At 37.8% G+C, this 20118-nt stretch overlaps 1 protein-coding gene across 2 annotated transcripts in view; it reads left to right on the top strand.

The window, feature by feature from the left end:
* Window positions 1–20118, top strand: part of cdh11 (cadherin 11, type 2, OB-cadherin (osteoblast)) — a 97278-nt gene that overhangs the window by 32674 nt on the left and 44486 nt on the right. Inside the window, exon 2 of one of the 2 annotated variants that reach the window (XM_080868887.1) lies at window positions 7556–7613. The exons of the other annotated variant lie outside the window; for it this stretch is intronic. The gene's annotated coding sequence lies outside the window, so the exon portion shown is untranslated. The remainder of the gene's footprint in view (window positions 1–7555; window positions 7614–20118) is intronic. 2 annotated transcript variants of the gene reach the window in all.

Here is a 20118-nt window from a genome sequence, read left to right as displayed (position 1 = left end):
TGATATTATGTTATGTGTAGTTATTTTTTAGGTTTTTCCTAAAGCAATATGGCAAGAAAGGTTAAAGATATTCTTGTTTTAATGCTGCAAGTCTTGCATTACCTGTCTACACTCTACCTGACTCTGCTTAGATCAGTTGCTTTTAGTTTTTGTCGTGTTCCAAACATGTTGCCCTCTTGTGTTGATAAAACTATTATTATTAAGCATGTTTCCCTTGTCTCTACCTTTTCTGATTTCCATTTGTTGGCTGTTATAAATGCCAAAACCAACATATCAGCAAATAGCTAGCCAGTAAACCAGTTACACTGACATACTGGTCAGGCTATAGTAATAATATATTCTAGTAGTACAATACAAAATTAGAATACAGAAAAAAACTAGAGGTCTATCATAAACAGCATTACCAAATGAAACTTTGTTCGAACTGCTTGGTGTCCCACTTTCATATATCCTCCACTCCACATTTACACATAATTATCTTTGATTAGTAAAATGAGAGTTATACCTTCCTTATTGTATTTAATCTGTGATATAAATGGAAAGGAGGAAATACTAATCCAATGAAACCTGCAGAAACAACAGATATACACAGAGCAAAAACCATTTAGTCCAAATACGAATGTGCAGTTGCTAATTAAGGCTCTGTACATTAATGAAAATGAAGAAGCATTGAAATGCTGAGTGTGAGGAACACAATGACTTTAAAATAGGTTTTTGTACTTTCTCCCAGGTACAAAATCAAATAGGAGGGCAGAATCAATGTAGCATCTCAGAAGACAATACTGATAGCTCAGGTTTCAGCCAAATTGCCCATCTACAGTATGTTGCCATCAAATTGCCAGTGCTCCATGGACTTGAAATGTAATTACAAAGTCTAGGCAATAAAATCAGCTCACAGGACAAGTGTCCTTGTAGACTTTCCATGTCATGTAACGAACCTGCAGTGTCATTAAGACACAGTGACAATTTGCTTGTGCAGCCTGGTAGAGCAGCACATTTTTACAGACAGGGATGAGCAGTTTGCCCACTTTGGTGGAAAACTAATGCATTTTGTGAACTTGTAATTGTGCATGCAATGTATGGTGTTTGAGGAAAAAGTCATTACAGGTGTTGTACTTGGTCCTAATGGTTTTTCAGAGTATTACCGAAGAAAAGATTTGCTACATACTTTAAGAATGTAAAAAGAAATCAATTAGAGGCTCTGAAGGGAAAAAAAAAAATCAATACTCTTGAAACTACACAGTTCTCCATCTTGTCATGACTGTTAAGATCAAACTCTCCTTTTAAAAGCAGACGGTATCAACATGTCTAACAGTGACCTTACACCTGCGCCTGCTGTTCACACCTTCTGCAGATTTAGTGTTAGCACTGAGTTGAGTTTTCCAGTGATTATAGCTTTGTTCAGCAGCTGAATTTTAAATATGCATTTAATTGTATGCACTCTAACATGTACTTGTATTGTGTGATAAATGGAATTTAAAGCTCTGATATTCTGCAGCATGGCATATAAATTAGTACTACAGAGTCAAAAGATTGATTTGCTGTGCATTAGCTCAGTATAACTTCAAGCCAGTGAAAATCTAAATTCTGAACATAGGACACGTTCTTGCTTTTGGACATGGAGAAAATAAAGCCTTTCTGGCTTATCTAACCACAGAGATAATTCAGAGTAGCTGACAAAGAAACAAGTGTTTTCAGAGAAGAGGAAAATGCACGACTGTCTAGAGCAAGTGTTGTAGGAGTAGCACTAAAGTAGGAGCAGGCCGTCTGAGCTCAAAGATAAAAAATAGACCTATAGTTACCAACCAATCCCCTGCAAAATGACTGCCGCCACTTGCACCTGCATCTCCTGTGCGTTTTATTTTAGACTCAGTAATGAGTCAGAGTGGAGGTGTGAGGAAGTGGAGGAGGTAGAGGCGAGCTGGAGGAGGATACCTGCCTGAAGATAAAATTTATTAAAAGGAACTGTGCACCAAAAATAAGTTGAAAGAGTGTATATAAAGAGGGGCAATATAGTTCAAACAAAAGCATGTATTTATTTTACAATAGGATGCCAGATATGGACAGGCATCTAGCCTGTCTGACCCTTTGCTTCAGCAAATGAGCATGCGTGTATGTTTAGGTGTGCGCTGACCACTATATGATAATGCATCATCAACTTTTATGCACTCATACAGTGTCGTGAGTTTATGTGGGCCTGCCTGTGTCCGCATGCACCTGTGAATGCACACTGGTGCATGTATAATACTGACACAGCTGGGATCCACCAGTCCTTGCCAATGTGTGTGGGTATATATGTGTGTGTGAGTGTGTGCGTGTGTGTGCACGGCGACCAGCTGCGTCCACTGTGCTGATCCTCAAAGCCGCTATCACATTCTGCTTGCATCATTTCACTGCAGTCATCCTGACAGCATCAAACTTGTGAACACATGCCGTTACAAGGCCGTGTTCACTCACATTCATGCATATCACTGTCTCACACAAACCCATTTGCTGACATGAGATATGATTATTACATTTCATTGGTGTTTTAAGCTGTTTTAATGAGTGCCAGAGGGGGGGAAGGTTTGTATTTCAGGGCAGTTTGAAATGACAACCCCTTCTCAATACATCCATTACTGTCAAAATGCTTCTTAAACTTTGAGTCAGGAATGTCTTCAGGCTCCTCAGCTGTAGCAGAGTTTCCCCATGTAAAGGTCATCTGTTACACTGCCCTATAAAGCCAGAGAGCAATAGCTATGTGAAGAGTCAGACAGTAAAAAATAGTACCTTCAATGTGTATCTCCTGGCCAGACAAAATATCAAAAATTGTTGGTTGCTTTTATACGACTACATAAAATCGGTCTTTCCTCCACTTTTGTAATACTAAGATTCCAGTTGGCTGCTATCATGGAATAAATCCTAACATCTTGATTTAGAAACCACATGAAACACCAGATTTTAATCTGGGGGAGTATAATGTGTTTGGATAGAGCTCAGCTAGAGGACTATAATCAGAATAATTATTCTGGTTTCACTCCAGCTTGAGGCCTTTTAGCTAATGACAGACACAACACTGATAACTCGATTTTAAGCTGTCTCCATTTGTACATGACACGTGTGTGTGCAAATATTGTTTGTGTCTATTTGAGCAGTTTGACAGGGCTACAGCATTTGCAGACCAGTTTAAAAAAAACACATTAAAATACACTTGTGGTTATTTTCTGCAGTAATGGGGAACTGAGAAATGTCTTTATCCTTAAATAATGTCTCTCCTGCTGACAGCTGCAGTCCCCGCTGTTTCATGTCTATGTTTTTTTTTCTGTTTTAACTAAAGAGAACAGGAATCATACGGCAACATATCACAACCACATTCCTAAAAATGTGTTCGGAGCAAACAAGTAGCTTAGATCCTCATAGAGGCACTGAACGATCCTAACAGGAAGCATGCAGACCATGTAGTTTGCATTAATTAAGATCAAAATACACAATCTGTACATCAAAGAAGATGTTGGAGTGCGGTCGTCATCATATCATCTTTCAAAGTTTTTTTTTTTTTTTTCTTGGGTATTATTTATTGCCGATCCCTTCTTAGATCCCCCTTGTGTTTATCTTCAGAAAAATCACTTTTCAGAAATGAATGCAATTCATCAAAATAAATCAATACAAACTATTATCACATTCTAGAGGTTGTGTGCATGCAGTCAAACATGTACACAGAGTTGCTGGCAGTGGCCTACCAATCAATAGGCCGTTATTCAAGCATTTCACATTTCACACAAGAACCAATTCAAAATGTGACAGTATTGATAGTATTGTCTCAGGGTCCCTAGCAATACCACAACATGGTAAAATCCATTTTCCCTCACATAACGAGCTGTCATTTTACGGTTGGACTGAGCTCAATCGTCTCTGCATATAAAGCAGGCAGATTTAGCTGGAGAATGATAACAATAGCACAATTGCCATTGGTATAAATTTCCACCGTGACATCACACAATAGTGATTAGTGCAAAGCTTCAGAAAGCATGCCTCATTTTAAAGGTACCCCTGGTGTTATTAACAATGTAGTCCATTGTTGCTTATAAGTACATGTGCAGTGTCAGCACATGTTGCTCATAATACTCTGACAAAAATCCATTTTTCTTTAACAAGGTGAAAGGAGCCGGTTCTGTGCATACAAAGCAGGTCGATCAGCTACATGATTCTAATGATATCACTATAATGATTTATGCAGAAGGAATATTACCAACACTGAATAATGATGATTTGTTATGTTCTGCCGATGATGGTGTTTGTGGCATGTCAGTTATGCTGTGATGCTGAGGATGTTGATGGTGCTGTAACTTTTGATAGTGCCGCTGCTGTCACTTTCACGTAATGCAAACAAGAAAATCCGATGTTTAGCGACAAATGATTGACATATGAGCAGCGGTGTTATGTTATTAAAGTATTTTCGAATTTTGAAGTGTTTGAGCGACTTATTCAACAGCCTTGAACAAACAAGAATAAAATTTGCCCCCAAACAGAATTTTCCATTAAGTAATTATTGTGATCGAACCACATTAAGCACACCATTGTGCATTACTGGTCCCCAAAGGATAAAGTGATATCCTTTATGGTTATACGGGTCATTGTGTAAGCTCAAACCACCGGTACCTTTCAAGGCACCAACATTTTATCCGTGTGTCTAATTTACAAAACAAATGTTAAGCTGAAAACATCATTAAACAGGTGCACTACATTTCTTCTACACATTTTCTTCCTAAGCTACATGTACTGATCTTTTGTTCCTGTGAAAAAAATATGAAGGAGCAGTTAATTATTGCAGTGTCTCGGTCCTTAGAGCTGTGTGATCTCTCACTGCACATTTATTAAGATGTGGATAAAAGAATTGTGGCACTGAAGATAAAGGCAGTTTTGGCCTTTTGATATTTAGCTATTACGTTATAAAATATCTCCCTCGCAGTATTTTTCTTCATCTCTTAACCCATGTGCCATCACACCCACATAATTACTAGATGGAAAGGAACAAATTTAATGTTGCTGGACTGCTTTCTACTGGCTTTCACCCTTATTCACCCATGAAGGCTTGCAGAAATCACTAATTTTCATTTTCAGCAACACTCTGCTTCACACTCATGCTGGGGAATTGCACTGTACAGCCACTCAGCACCAGCACAGGCCCGGAGCAGCTCCACTGGGACCGACCAGGGTTAAGTAGTTTGCTCAAGGGCTTCTCAGTGCTGGTTACTGACAGAGGCAAGAGCACCTCCCATTCAATTCCCTGCTCGGATAACATTTCGGGTGATGTGGGAATGCAATGGATGCATAAAGGCATTTCCTTAAAACCATTCATTACCAGTTCTGATCTTCAACCTTGCTACCTTTTGGCCCAAAACTCAAAGAGACATCGCATATTGTGACTTGCTGCCCTACACTCACGTCATGACTTTTTGTTTGTCATACAAATATTAGAGCAGCTGTGGCTCAGCAGGTAGAGCAGGTCATCTATTGATTAGGAGGTTGTTTTCATCCTGAGCTCCTCTTGTCTGCATGTCAAAGTATCCTTGGGCAGAAGTTGCCCCTGATGCTTCCATTGGAGTGTGTCTGCATTAAAACATAACATAAAAGAAATAAAGGATAGAAAAAAGCGGGGGCGGAACAGTAGCGGGTTGTTAGAACTGTTGCTTTACAGCAAGAAGGTTCTGGGTTTGAATCCACTGGCCGGCTGAGGCTCGTGGGTTCTCTCTCAGCCTGTGTGGGGATTTTGCATGCCATGCATGTTAGATCAATTGGTGATTTTAAATTAGGCGTGAATGTGAGCGTGAATTGTTGTCTGTTTCTCTGTGTTAGCTATATAGATTAATTGCCAAGCTGTCCAGGGTGTGCCCCACCTCCTGTCCAGTGACAGCTGGGATAGGGTCACGCCCAACTATGAACATGAATTGGATACGTGGAAGAGGACTGATGCACAAATGGATGGAAGCTACAATGATGATGTTTTCACATCATTATAGCGGCATTATAGTAATCAATATGTCAAACACTTATCGGTTAATGTTCTGAGGAGGGAAACTGTTAGAGAAACAGGCCCATAATAAAGGGGCTTAGTTGCCTGTAGCAACAAGACTGAGCAACAGCCAGGCTAAACGAGCTTATGGCTAAACAACTAAGACTTATAAGTACATATATAATAAAGTCATTACTAGTTTGGGTTTTTTTTTCAGTTAGTGCATCATAGCAATTTTTGTTTTGTCCAGCCCATGGGCTTGGAGACCTCTATTCTGGTTATACAGTAACAAAGACACGCCCCTATCTCAATGTGTTTTCATCCCAGGGTGTCAAATATTGCTGCCGTGTAAGAAGCTGCGAGAGTCACAAAGATTCGGTGTCGGTGCTTTGGATCCAGCAATACTGAATGCAGGGAGCTAACAGTGTTGTTTGAAAGAGCAACAAATTCTGCATAAAAGGGCAGGACAGTTGGCAGTGGCATAAATCACTAGTTTGTCACATTTAGAAGCTTAGTGCTTTGCATTGTGTTTGTCGTTGTTTTCACTTGCTGTGGTCTGGTTTAAATGAACCGTCTTTACAAAATGATCCATGTAGCTGGAAAAATTACCTGAAAGCAGTGCATTTAAATGTCACAGGTCTTGAACAAAAACCCATATGTAACAAACTGGGAATGGGACCAGGCTCACCATTTGCCGCAGGGGATGTTTAATGGCACAACAGCAAAGGACACCTCACAAGCTTCCATGTTTTGTTTTGGAGGGTTTTTTGGGGGGTGGGGGTTTCTGTTGTTTTTGTTTTTTTTACAGTATTTGATGACCTTAAAGTGAGATTGGGCTGTCCAACCATTTTTCGGGTGGTTCCCCCCCCCCCCTTTTTCCCCCTTAGCATATAAACTGCAATAATTCACGAACACAACTGTAAAACCTGAACTGAGTGATCTTGGTTACTCGTTTGTAATGTTAGGCAAGTGCAGTGTGTCTGCTCTGTGCTCATACATCACACTTTATGGTCAAAGTTTTAGGAATACTAACCCTAATGCATAAACCAGCTGCAGGCTGGTGCACTGTACATACAGGCAATGGTTTAGAACAGAAGTGGCTAAGTCAGCAACTGAATTGCATGTTTAATTTACGCTTACTCGTTCCATCCATGTGTAGCCACAAGTTGCAGTATATTTCAGGATATATTAAGGGCAACAGCAATAAACTCTCAGCATGTAAAGATTAGGAGAAGTTTGTTTGTGGAGCGCTTAAATTAATAACGACTATTTTGGGTTATGCTTCATCAAAAGGCACATTTTAAATGTACAAGTTCAACTTCTTACTTCTGTATTTCTTCTCTGCCTTTTTTCTCATCAGTATTCTGATGTGCATCCTCTTTTTCTTTCTCCTGAGCTATACGTTGATGCACAATGTGATGAAATATGCAGCACAGCTAATGAAAACATATCTAATTACATCATGGCAATATAATATGTAATGTCTTTCAGCTCCTTTCTCTCCGGTAAATGGCGGGTCTTACATCTTAATAATGTAAATTTTCTCTCTCTCTTCTTTGGCAGATCTCTGTCACTTAACGGGAAACAAAGCCTTTGTATTCAACACAGTGATGAGCTAAAGGTGCGTCCTGACATTTATTTCTCTATTGTGTACGTCTGTGTGTTTGTGTGTTAAAACAAAAGGCCTGTAGAGTGCCATTAAGACATCAGCCCCACTAGCCTGTTTAGCATTACATTTAACTGGCGCTCTTCCATTAATTTTCCACCCTTCCCATCTTCTTTTCTTTCTTTCATTTAGACATTTTGCAGTTTTGCCTCCATCTCTCTCAGTAATGATCCCCATCCTTCATGATTAGTAGAAAATTATTCAAAAATGTTTAGCTTGTATTTGCCTTCAGCAGCTTGTTAAGGAGAACTTGTAAAAATTCATATTTAATGTGATCTCATGCCTGAAAATGTAGCTTACAATGCATTTGCCCTTTGGGCACATGTTCTGAAAGTCACTGTATCGCACACCTCACATCTTCCATACTAAGCATTTTTCTATTTGCCTGGAAAAAGTTGAATAGATTAAAGGCAGATCTAATCGATCGTGAATGTGCTTATCTGTGGCTAGCAGGCTGACAAGCCGATTCCAGAATGGCACAGTCTAATCATTCAATTGCAGGCTGCAGACGGGAAAAAGAGAAATATGCAGAAGGACCCAAAAACAATAAAAACAAATGCTTGAATTATTTGATGAAGCCTAAAAGAACTGAGATGCCATGGATGATGAAGGGCAAGCAATTTGAGAAGCCTGATGGCTTAAAAACATTTACATATTCAGGGTAAAAAAGGCCTATTTGGGTTTTTTTTTAAGGAAAACGATAAATTTCAAAAGTTAAATTTGATAAACCAATTGTTCTGGACCACAGGGTCTGTATGGGTTTTAAAACTGGACATAAATTTTTTCCTTCATCTCAATCTGCTTAAATTTGCTTTGTGGCTTCCAATGAACGGTGTCTCCAGTCACAACTATTGATTATGCTCGTAACTCATTATGAGCCTTGGTTTCAAAAGGTTTTAGCTATGCTGTGCGCTGATTGGATGTTTAACCTTTTGACCTCTAAATCAGCATCTGAGCACACTTTCTATAATAGAAGACACATATCCAGATGACCTCTTCTGTCACTATGACAATTTATTGACAGGGTTCTCACAATGTGTGCCTCAGCATTATAAAATAAAAAAAACCTGAAATTGCACTAAAACGTGTATCTGAAAGATTCTCAGGTCACACGCAGGTCTCTTTTACTCGCTCGCTCTCTCTCTCTCTTAGCCTATTCCTTCTAAAAGAAAAAAACTAATTTATTCTGTTTTTATATGGCTATATGTCCACGCATGTGGCTGCCCTGGGCTATTTTTTTCAGTTGCTTTTTTTTTTTCTCATTCCATACCAGTTTCACACAGAGAGAAAGCAGGACATTAGGACTAGCATTCATTTTCCCTCTTCACTCGTTTTGCTTTTTTATGATACGGGGAGATAGTTTCTAAATTACACTCTATTTCAGCTTACCGCCAGTGCAGCCACAGAGCTTTGCCTCATCCAAAGGCTTGAGGCTTGGGAGAATTAATCTTGTCAGGCAGCAGAGCTGCAAACTTCTGCTGCACAATCGTCAGCACAACTGTTTTAGGTTCAATGAGACACGTTGTAGTTTCAAGTATTAGTTGGGATTTCTCATGAGAGTCTAAGCTGTTGATGTATACTTTGGCTTTGTTTACACGAAGCGCATTCTTTGACTCAAATGCATATTTTTCAAGCAGAAACTAACAAACTATAATGCTTACAACAGCATCATTGCAGATGAGGTCCAGTGACAGTGTAACAATCCCAAAATGAAATATTGAAGTGGGAATTCCTTCAAAACAATAGCGTAATTGATTGATTGATTGAATCTTTTATTTGAACATGTTGAAAAAGTATAAAAAAAAAATAGAATTAAAAGAGACAAATGAACAAAGCAAACAAAAGGAAAACGAGCAACGTGCAACCACAACTCCAAATAACGTCCATGTTCAAAAAGGAGCAGGAAGAAGCATAAGCTTATTTAATCCCACCCCTTTTCCACTATCTAGTATCAATAGACTACAGAAATACCTCCTTGTAATTACATTATATGTTATGTGTAATTTTTTTTTTTTTTTTTTTTTTTTTAATATATACACATATATGTTTCTATCTATCCATACCTACGTATATACACACATACGCACATATACACATTTTCAATAACCCCATTAACACCTGAAGGATACACAACCTACAATTTTATATATATTTAATATATATATATATATATATATATATATATATATATACACACATACATACACACACATATATATATATACATATACATATATATATATATATATATATATATATATATATATATATATATATACACACATACACATATATATATATATACATACATACATACATACATACATATATATACACATACATATATACCCATACCAACAAACCCGTGCATGCGCACACACATGAAAATATTAGACAAGAACACCCTATCAAATCTCTACCTTTTCCCTGTAAAAACCATATCCTTAAACCGCTTTTTAAACTGCGCCATGCTTGGACATTGCTTCATATCTTTACTTAGTCTGTTCCACAGCTTCACTCCACACACAGAGATGCAAAAACTTTTTAATGTTGTACGGATACGAGGATGTTTTAAATTTAATTCCCCCCTCAAATTGTATCCCTGTTCCCTTTTAGAAAACATTTTTAGAATATTGTCAGGAAGCAGGTTATTTATTGCTTTATATATAATTTGTGCTGTGAGAAAATGAACCAGATCTGTGAATTTTAGAATTTTTGATTTTAAGAATAGTGGATTTGTATGATCTCTGTAACCAGTTTTATGGATTATCCTTATGGCCCTTTTTTGTAATATAAAGATTGATGATAGCAAACATTTGTAAGTATTGCCCCAAACCTCTGCACAGTAATTCAAATACGGTGCAATCAGGGAACAATAGAGAATGTGGAGTGATTTGTGGTCCAGAATGTGTTTTACTTTACTCAAGATTGAGACACTTCTTGAAATTTTGTTATGTATATGATTTATATGAGACTTCCAGTTTAATTTATCATCTATAATCACACCAAGAAACTTATGTTCAAGTACTCTTTCAATTTCCACACCATCTACATGAATCTGCACTTGTGCATTTCTAAGGGAATTCCCAAATAAGATAATTTTAGTTTTACTTAGATTTAGCGATAGTTTGTTCCTGTTAAACCATTTTTTAATTTTGCACATTTCTGAAGTAATTGTATCCAGCAGCTCCTTTAGATTCCCCCCAGAACAAAAAATATTTGTGTCATCTGCAAATAATACTAATTTTAATATATCAGATGCCTTACAAATATCATTTATATAAATAATAAATAATTTTGGACCCAGTACAGAGCCTTGTGGAACACCACAAGCAATGTCCAAGCATGATGAGGAATGGACACCCAGCTTCACAAATTGTTTCCGGTCACTTAAATAATTTTTCACCCATTGCAGTACAACCCCCCTAATCCCATACCGTTCCAGTTTATTAATTAATATGTCATGATTGATTGTGTCGAATGCTTTCTTGAGATCCAGAAATACTCCAGCTGCATACTGTTTCTGATCTATAGCATTCGTAATCTCCTCAATTGATTCGATTAATGCCAGAGATGTTGATCTTTTTGATCTGAATCCATATTGACTGTCAGAGAGTAATTTATATTTATCTAAGAATTTGTGTAATCGTTTATTAAACAGGTTTTCTAGGATTTTGGAGAATTGTGGTAGTAAAGAAACAGGCCTGTAATTTGTGAAGTGGCGTCTATCCCCGGTTTTATACAGCGGCACAACTTTAGCTATTTTCATTTTGTTTGGCACTTTTCCCGTCTGAAATGATAAGTTGCAAATATATGTTAGAGGTCCTACAATTCCTTCAATGACCTTCTTGACGATTTTCATGTCAATATCATTACAATCAGTGGATGTTTTATATTTACACATGTGTACAATGTCAATTATTTCTTTTTCCTCCACTGATGTGAGGAACATTGAGTTAGGGTTCCTATCAATCAGGTTTTCACTACATTCTACTGATGGCAGTGACTCAGGAATTTGTTCTGCCAGTTTTGGTCCAATATTTACAAAATAATGATTAAAGCTGTTGACCTTATCAGCAGTGTTTTCCATAATATTGCCATTATCGATAAAGTATTGAGGATAACTTTGTTGTCCAGAATAATTTTTAATGATACCGTTTAAAACATCCCATATTCCTTTCATATTATGTTTATTGTTGTTCAATATTTTACTATAATACTCCTTTCTACATACACGTATAATATTGGTCAACTTATTTTTGTATTTTTTATATTTATTTTCAGCTTCTTTTGTTCTTTGTTTTAGGTATTCCCTATAGAGTGTATTTTTCTTTTTACATGCATTTTGTAAACCCTTAGTGAGCCATGGTCTATCTGAATATTTGTGCTTTCTGTTGTATTTTATTGTTGGACAGTTTTTATCGTACAACTCCATGAATATTCTTAAAAATATGCCATATGCAATATCAATATCAGCTTCTTTGTACACCTTGTCCCAGTCCTGATTTAATAGATCGTTCTTAAATGCAGTCATAGTTTCTTCTGTCCTTACACGTCTGTATCTCAGTTGTTCTTCATGCTGATTTTTCTTATAATTAGTGTCATAAACTGCAAAAACTGGTAGGTGATCACTGATGTCATTAATTAATATTCCGCTCACAATGTTGTTTTCCATATTGTTAGTGAAAATATTGTCAAGTAAGGTGGCACAATGTGGTGTAATTCTGCTAGGCCTGGTTATTTTAGGATGTAAACTCAAACTGTACATAGTGTTTAGGAATTCGTCGGTCATTTTATGCTTTTTTGGATTCAACAGGTCAATATTAAAATCACCACAGATAAACATAACTTTTTGATTTGTTTTAGAGAATATTTCCTCTATGAAGTCATTAAATACTTGAATACTAGAGCCAGGTGTTCTATATATACAGCTAATTATTACATTTTTTTCTTTTTCCTTATAAATTTCAATTGTTATACATTCTAGTAAATTATCAGTTACAGTTGTCATACTTTCTACCACCTTGTAGTTTAGGTTTTTATCCACATACACAGCTACTCCCCCTCCACTCTTGTTCCTTCTATTTACAAAATTCACTTCATATCCCTCCAGTCCAAAGTCCATTCCTTTCTCCGCATTGATCCATGTTTCAGAAATGGCAATAATTCCAAATGGATTTGTCAACTCATTTAGATATTCCTTTATATTGTTGAAGTTGGCATACAGACTTCTGCTATTAAAATGGATTATTGATAATTTATTTTCCGTGTTGATGGTGTGCTTAAACTGTTCATCAGTGAAGTAGCAGCAGTTACAGCTGATGTTGTAGAAGAAATTATTTTCCGGGTCTATATCCTTTTCTAAGTCTAGAACATTATGGTCTGTGTATCGAAATGTTCTCAGTTCCAGATTATCATAAAGAGAATTCCAATGAGTCATGTTGATATTGTTGCCGGATGCAGATGAAGTTCTTTTGGACTGTGCCATGTGTTGTGTTGTGTGTCACGTCACATGTGTATTCATACCTCCAGAGTAAGTTGACCTCAGTATTTGTCCAGCTCTTCCATATTTCTGATGACCAACACTTTGGCTTGTTCCGGTGTTCCATTGAGTTTAATGAATACTTTGCAGTTGGTGGTCCATGTATTTTGAATTTTTCCCTGTTTCTTCAAGTAACGTGCTTTCCTGGCAATGTCCGCATTTCTTTTTATCAGATGTTCGTTCATGAAGACATCGGATCCTTTCAGTTTCCTTCCTTGTTTTAACAGTGCTGTTTTCTGTTTTCTGTTTGCAAATCTCACAATGATGGCTGGTTTGTTACTGTCATTTTTTCGGGGTAGAGGGTGGCAAGCCTCAATGTTGTTATAATCCACTTCCACACCTTTGGACCGTAGAAAGGTAACCACTTGATGCTCCGTGGAGTTGACATCTTCCTCTCCTGGCCCTCCTACATTGTCAGTGGCGACCGCCCGGGCGTATGACCGGGGTTTGATGCGAAGCCCCGTGATGATAACATCGTTCATCCGGGTGTACTGCTCCAAATCCGCCACTCTGTTCTCCAGGTACGCCAGCCGCCGATCCTTCTCGGCGTTCTGGATGAGGAGAGCCTTAACTTCCTCGACCAGGTCCAGGATGGCTTTCTGCTGCAGTTTGACAGTAGAAATCTCCTCTGTCATAAACTCCAGCGACTTCTTAATATCGTCTCCTTCCTCGGCTGACAGAACTTTTTTCGGGCCCATGCTGAGAGACGCTCTCGTAGCTTTGCCGTGACGACCGGCTAGCAAAACATCTACATCGCAATGTATTGATAATGTTTTCTGATCAAGTAATGATCTGATTTGCTGTTTACAATACACAAAGTGCACCAGTGGGCTCATGATTGCACTTCTCAGCATTTTTGCTATACGAGTTGTGCATTTGGGTATAATAGACATTTGATCTGGATGATCTTAAAAGCCATGAGCTCATGATCATTCAAAGAGAATTATGTCTCCCAACAAATACAAGGATCTACCACCCAAAAACAACCAGAAGCTGCACATCTGACATCTGATTAATTCAATTATTATTATGTATTATTTCCCTTTTTCCTCAAAAGAGCTCAAATGTGTGATTGAAGGAAAGTCTTAACATATTGCTTTTAAAAGAAGCCATACAAGTTAGACAAACTGTGCTCTTAACAGAGAAAAATATAAATGTTAACACAGTGAGCATAGAGTCAGCGGTAGGTGTAACCCAGTACTGATAAGCCATTCCCGGGAGTGTAAAGTAGAGCTGCAAAATGCTGTTAAAACTCATTAACTATCAGGCTCATATATCTTTAAAATGTGACACTGATGGGGGTCTGGGAGGACAGATAAGAAGCAGGAATTCGGGACAAGGAGATTTCTTTCCACGGATTTACACAAACACACACACGCAGAGTTTTAATGTCCTCTACCAGTATTGATTATCCAGCTGTCTGACTGATTGAGAACCAGATATAGAAAATCACACATCAATAAAATACTAAACCTGAAGAGTTTAAAGGCACACCCCTATTCCAGCCTGCAGAAAAACACAAACAGCTAGCGTGCAAATAAATTATTCCCGAGATCTACTGAGCTGCAACAGTGACAGTTTGAGATGTGAGTAAGTAGTGAGTAAACACCTGAAATCTACTTTTGACTGGTACTAAGAACTAAAAGTTCAAAATCAAATATCCTTATCCAAGCTGCTCCATATTGCACACTAAAATAGCAAAATACTGAAGGTTTGAGTTGAGTAATGGTAGAGGATTTGCTTGGTTTGAGTTTTATGGAAACTGTTGGTGAGTGTTCTGAATAACACCATCAGCTTAACTGCTGAAAACAAGCTTGATGAAGATGTATCAGAAGTCCTGGAGACAGACTTTCTCAGCTTTAGAACAGAGTGAGAGGGCTTTTTATCCCCTTTAGATGACACTCTAAGTGACAAATGATGAAACGAGTGTGTGAATTGATTTATTCAGCAAATGGCATAATTGCTCATTTCAATTTATGACATTTTTTTCCCAGTGACACAGCAGACTTGTTATGTGATTTCTGCAGTTTCAGCCACTAAGCATTTTCAGCTATAAATGTTCCTTAAAATATGAATCCTGCTTGTCTATAATCTTGTGAAAAAATAAAGGCTGTGTGAGAGCTTGCTGAGACACAAAAACAGAAAGAGCTTTGTTGGTCAAATAATGCGTGCCTACTAATTCTTACTGAGGAGCAGTGGGGTGTTCCTCTTTGTTGCAGTGTGATTTTGTGAGAAAAATCAGACAACTGATGATTGCTTATAAAATAGTGACACAGGTGATGATGCAATCATCAAAGCTTTGGGAACACTGCATCAGGTAACAATGTTTAATTTTGAAGCTTAAGGGATCTAATATCAGGAGAAAATGGCATTTCGGAAGAGAGGGAAATTGCTTTTAGGTGGTCAAAGGATGCAAGAAATGGAGTTATCCTTCAATATGAGATTACAGGCTCGGCTTGATCAACCAAGCCTTCCATCACAAAGCCACCTGCACTGGATTGTCGCGAGAACGAGCGAAAAAAAACAATACCTTATGACCCAAATGTTGTGTTTTTTTGTTTTTTTTATTGCTTTTAAAACATAGATCGCCCATTACGTGTGGCTCAAATGGGATGGGCAGACGGACAGAGGCATAGTTTTATGATTTAGATTTTAAATGACAGATAAATAGATTTTTCCTGATCCCTTAAATACAGACCTTAGATGGCTTTTCATTTTAATTCCATTCTACTCCGCTTTGGCATTTATCTGTTTTATTGTGTCCTGAATTTGTATTCACTGCTCTGTTACAACTGTTTCAACTTGCACAGCTCTTCATTGAGCTGTTCAGCTCTGCATTTCATTGCTCGGTTTCTTTCTCTTGTTCTGTCACTACATTTCACTGCACACCATGCAGAGATCGAATGTAAATATCCTATAAGCATCAACACACATCTCAAAACACAACTGAGCAAAAAAAGAAAAAAAAAAGAAAGAAAAGAAAAAAAAAGAGTGAGAAGAAACAGAAAGAATGAGCAGATAAATGTGTGCAAAACCGTGCATCATAAACCCATAAATCCCGGACGGAATCGGAGAGATGGAGGGGAAGAGAGAAGGATGAGAGAGAGAAAGACAGGGATCCAGGGAAATGAGGAATTCAACAACAGAAGAATATGGAAGACTGGAAGAAGAGATGCAAATATGGATGACTGTTAACAGAGACAGAGCTGAGAACTACAAGCAGAGAATGAGATTGAGGCAAAGTGAAAATCAGGAGGGAGCAAAGAAAATGTCAGGAGGCAGAGATACAGAAATACAGAGAGATAGAGAGGGGAAAAAAAAAACAAATGTAAGCCCCCGAGGATTAACTCTCTCATTTCTCTTTGGGGAAGAATGGAAAAAAAGAGGATTTCCACCTTCTATCCTCTCAGGCTCCCTTTGATATCTCTCTCTTTCTGTCTCATATTCTAATATCTTTAGTCTCTATTCATCATGCTGGAACACTCGTTGAGCTTGCCAAAGCACTAGCACACATGGCTAACCTAGCTGGACACAAATCCCTCTCAGTTGCTCTCTTTCTTCCACTTTTTTTTTCCTCCCTACTGCTTGGCAATTTCACTTGATCTTTTCATTTCTCTCTCTTACCATTATGCATTATTTGTTTCCTCATAATGCTACTTGATTCTCGTGGACTTGAAGCCGGTATTAGTTCTTTTCACCTGCCTCTTTGTTCTCCATTTGCGACTGTTTGGCAGCTGTGTAACTGTTGCACGGGGCCAATAACACACAACAGCACTCATTGCTGTGGTCGCTTTAACGAGCATTGTTAATAAGATAAATTAGCTTCCTGCTGATCTGTTAATGGCGGCTTCGGTAGTCCTCTGCAGTGTACCGATTCACAGCTTCAGCTGTATACATATAAAATTAAGGTTGAGTTATAATGCAGTACCACTAAAAACACACATTCAAAAAATGATAAAGTTTTACCAGTCGAACTCATTGATTGTGTTATTCATGATAAATGATTATCCAAACTACAAAAAAACAGATTGTCCTTACTTGTGAAATATTTTTAAGCCCGATACCAGTATTTGTTTCTTTCAACATACAAAACATAAACGTTTTTCCCTAAAATTATTATGTGCATTAATTTATTTACTTAGTTATGATCTGACCAGCTCTGCTCGGATCAGCCAATGGCTGTGTTTGTGTCATTCCAAGCATGTATCAACATCAAAGACTGCCCTCTAGTCGACGAAATAAACTCACTGCATGGTTGAATGGTGTTTCTCCTGTCTTCTTCTTTTATTTATTTTTTAATTTGATTTATTACCCGTTATAAATACCAATCTAAAGAGGTCATCAAATAGCTAATTTTGGATGATAAATTGATCAAGCTTTACTGACGATTGCTTACTGAAAAATTCAAAAGAAATATACAGAAACTATGAAATTATGCATTATAGCTACTCAAAGTAATATTGCAGAGTAGTTATTGCAAAGACGTGCGCACAGTTATCTTTAAGATTACCTTAAATTTTATCATTATTGTTTATTATTTTCCATTTTGCATTGTCACCTGTTCAGCTCGGTTTGTATCCTCCTGTCACAAAACAAACCTCAGCATGTGTGTGGATCACAGAAGCTGTCACAGTAAAGAGCTGGATGCTTACACACTGCTGTTGAAATTGGATAGAAAATAAACAGTTTTACAGCTGTAGTGTGAAATGGGTTTTAAAGTGAATCTCAAGGCACTGCAGCAATGTCTCAGGTTACTCGCAGTCTCTCCCATTCAACCTTCACCCTCACTCCCTTCACACAAGTTATATACCGTGTCCTAAACATGTGTGTGTGCATATAAAATATTTCCTCTACTGTTTCCTTAATATCAGAAGCAATTTTACCCTTTAATGTTTCTTTCTCGGCTGCGGGAGTCTGTGACAGAACCTAGGACATACCCATTCTTTTTGACTCGATCGCACTCTATCACTACCACCAACTTGTCAAAGTTGGAGATTTGTTGAAGAAGTCACTTGGAAGAGTGACAAATGTTTCTTTCACTGAACAGAATCAACTTTTTGGGAGACACGAGTGTAAATCACAGTTCTCCAAATGTCTTGTATAACTCTTTGTGTTGTTGTGCTTTAAAAACACAACACAAGTTTTTCTTCCACTATACTTATGGTGAGCTCAGAGATCTTTTGCAGTGGTCTAAATCCTTTATGCTAGCTTTGTATCCCCTTATTTTATGTTGGGTTTCTTTTTAAACTTGTGGTTATGTGGCCTCTTCTCTCTCTCCTACCTTTCTTCATTTCTTTGCGGTCATCTGTCCCTGCTCCTCAAGCCTTTAAGAATCCAAAGTATTTTATTTTTCCTTTAGCCTCAAATCGATTCCAGACGCCACCGTTTCCTGCCCTGTCTCTCTTTCTCCTCCTCATTTAGTGGGGGGGAGAAAAGAAACCACACACACACAAAGAAACCGAGTCAGATAGAGCGAGAGGCACAAAGTTTCAGTTTTTCTTGCTTTTTTTTAATGCATTCCTCAAAGTTTACTCCCTTTTCCATTTCTAACCTAGCAGCTGTGTAATTTTGTATTTCTATTCTTACAATGAGTAGAATATTTTCTTGACTAGTCCCTTTTTCTTTCTGTGTTAGTCTTGACATGACCCCACCCCCACCCCGCCACCACACTCATCTGTCTTATCTTTGCCTAGCTCTCTGATTAAAGGATACAGTGACAGTGTCATGAATCTCTTGTGATGTAGATTGTGTCTGACTGTGAACTCTAAACCTCTACAGATGTCCTCAATGACTTGTTTTTGAAGTACTTCAATCCCTTAAACCATATGCGAGCGTGTACATAGCAAACAATAATGGGGCTGTTTGATAGCCGCGTGAGAGAAATATCTGGCTGCATCTGAGGAGCCATTTTCCCGAGTGAGAGATAAAAGAAAAAACTGGATAAACAAAAATGAAAATGAAGCAAACCTGTGAGGCTCTGCTCATGTTTTGTGGCTGAGTACATTTTTAAGTCTACTGCAGTAATTACAGTGTCATTCTGGAGCTGTATTGCAAAGCTATATTTTGCCACAATGGATCCTACTGGACTGTGGCAGAAAACTGAAACAGGAAAGGAATAAAAGGGACAGATGTAGCGAGCCGAAGCAGAGGAAAATATAGAAAGAAAAACAATAAGAAACAATAGCAGAGTGAAAGAAGGACAGGGCGAGATAGAGAGGAAGAATTTGATTGTTGTTTAATTAAAGATTAATTTCTCAACCACATTCATAAGGATTTATGTTTAAATGATTACCAAGACAATTGGAACACAGTTGTCACTGCAAGGTATTTACAGACAGTCCCAATGTCAGAAATAAAGGGACTCGGACACAAAGTTTAAGCCTGAAGAGGGCATTCCCATGCAAACCAATAGCCAATAAACGGTGGTCAGCAGGCTAATTGGAACTGCATTGTCTTGCCTCGAGCTTAACTGCATCTCATCAGCTCGCCCGTTGTTTTACTGTCTATTCTGGTTGCTCATTTGGAAGAGCAGAGAGAGTTGATTGGTTGAGTCATTAACTTCTTTTCACCCTGAAGGATTTCCTTATGAAATTAAAGGCCAAATCAGGAACAACAGAGTGATGCACCCTGCTGAAACATTCACCCCATTATCGCCTTTGTTTATGTTGCCGTTATGATTTTTTCTTCTATAAATTTCTTGTCTTGTTTTATAAAAGCAAGATGTCGACAGCAGCAGCAGCAGCTGTTGTTACACTGTGCCCAAAAACTATGGATTCAGTATTTAATGTACAAGAATGTTTCTAACTAAATAAAAAAAAATAGAATTGTATTGGTACCACAATCAGCTCTTTGCGAGAGAAATTCTCGTTGTATGTTGCAATCAGTTTATCTCTTGATGAACACAGGTTATGAAACTAC

Source organism: Rhamphochromis sp. 'chilingali' (genome assembly GCF_963969265.1).
Source record: "Rhamphochromis sp. 'chilingali' genome assembly, chromosome: 20".
NCBI lineage: Eukaryota > Metazoa > Chordata > Actinopteri > Cichliformes > Cichlidae > Rhamphochromis > Rhamphochromis sp. 'chilingali'.
This window is presented reverse-complemented; position numbering and strand designations above follow the sequence as displayed.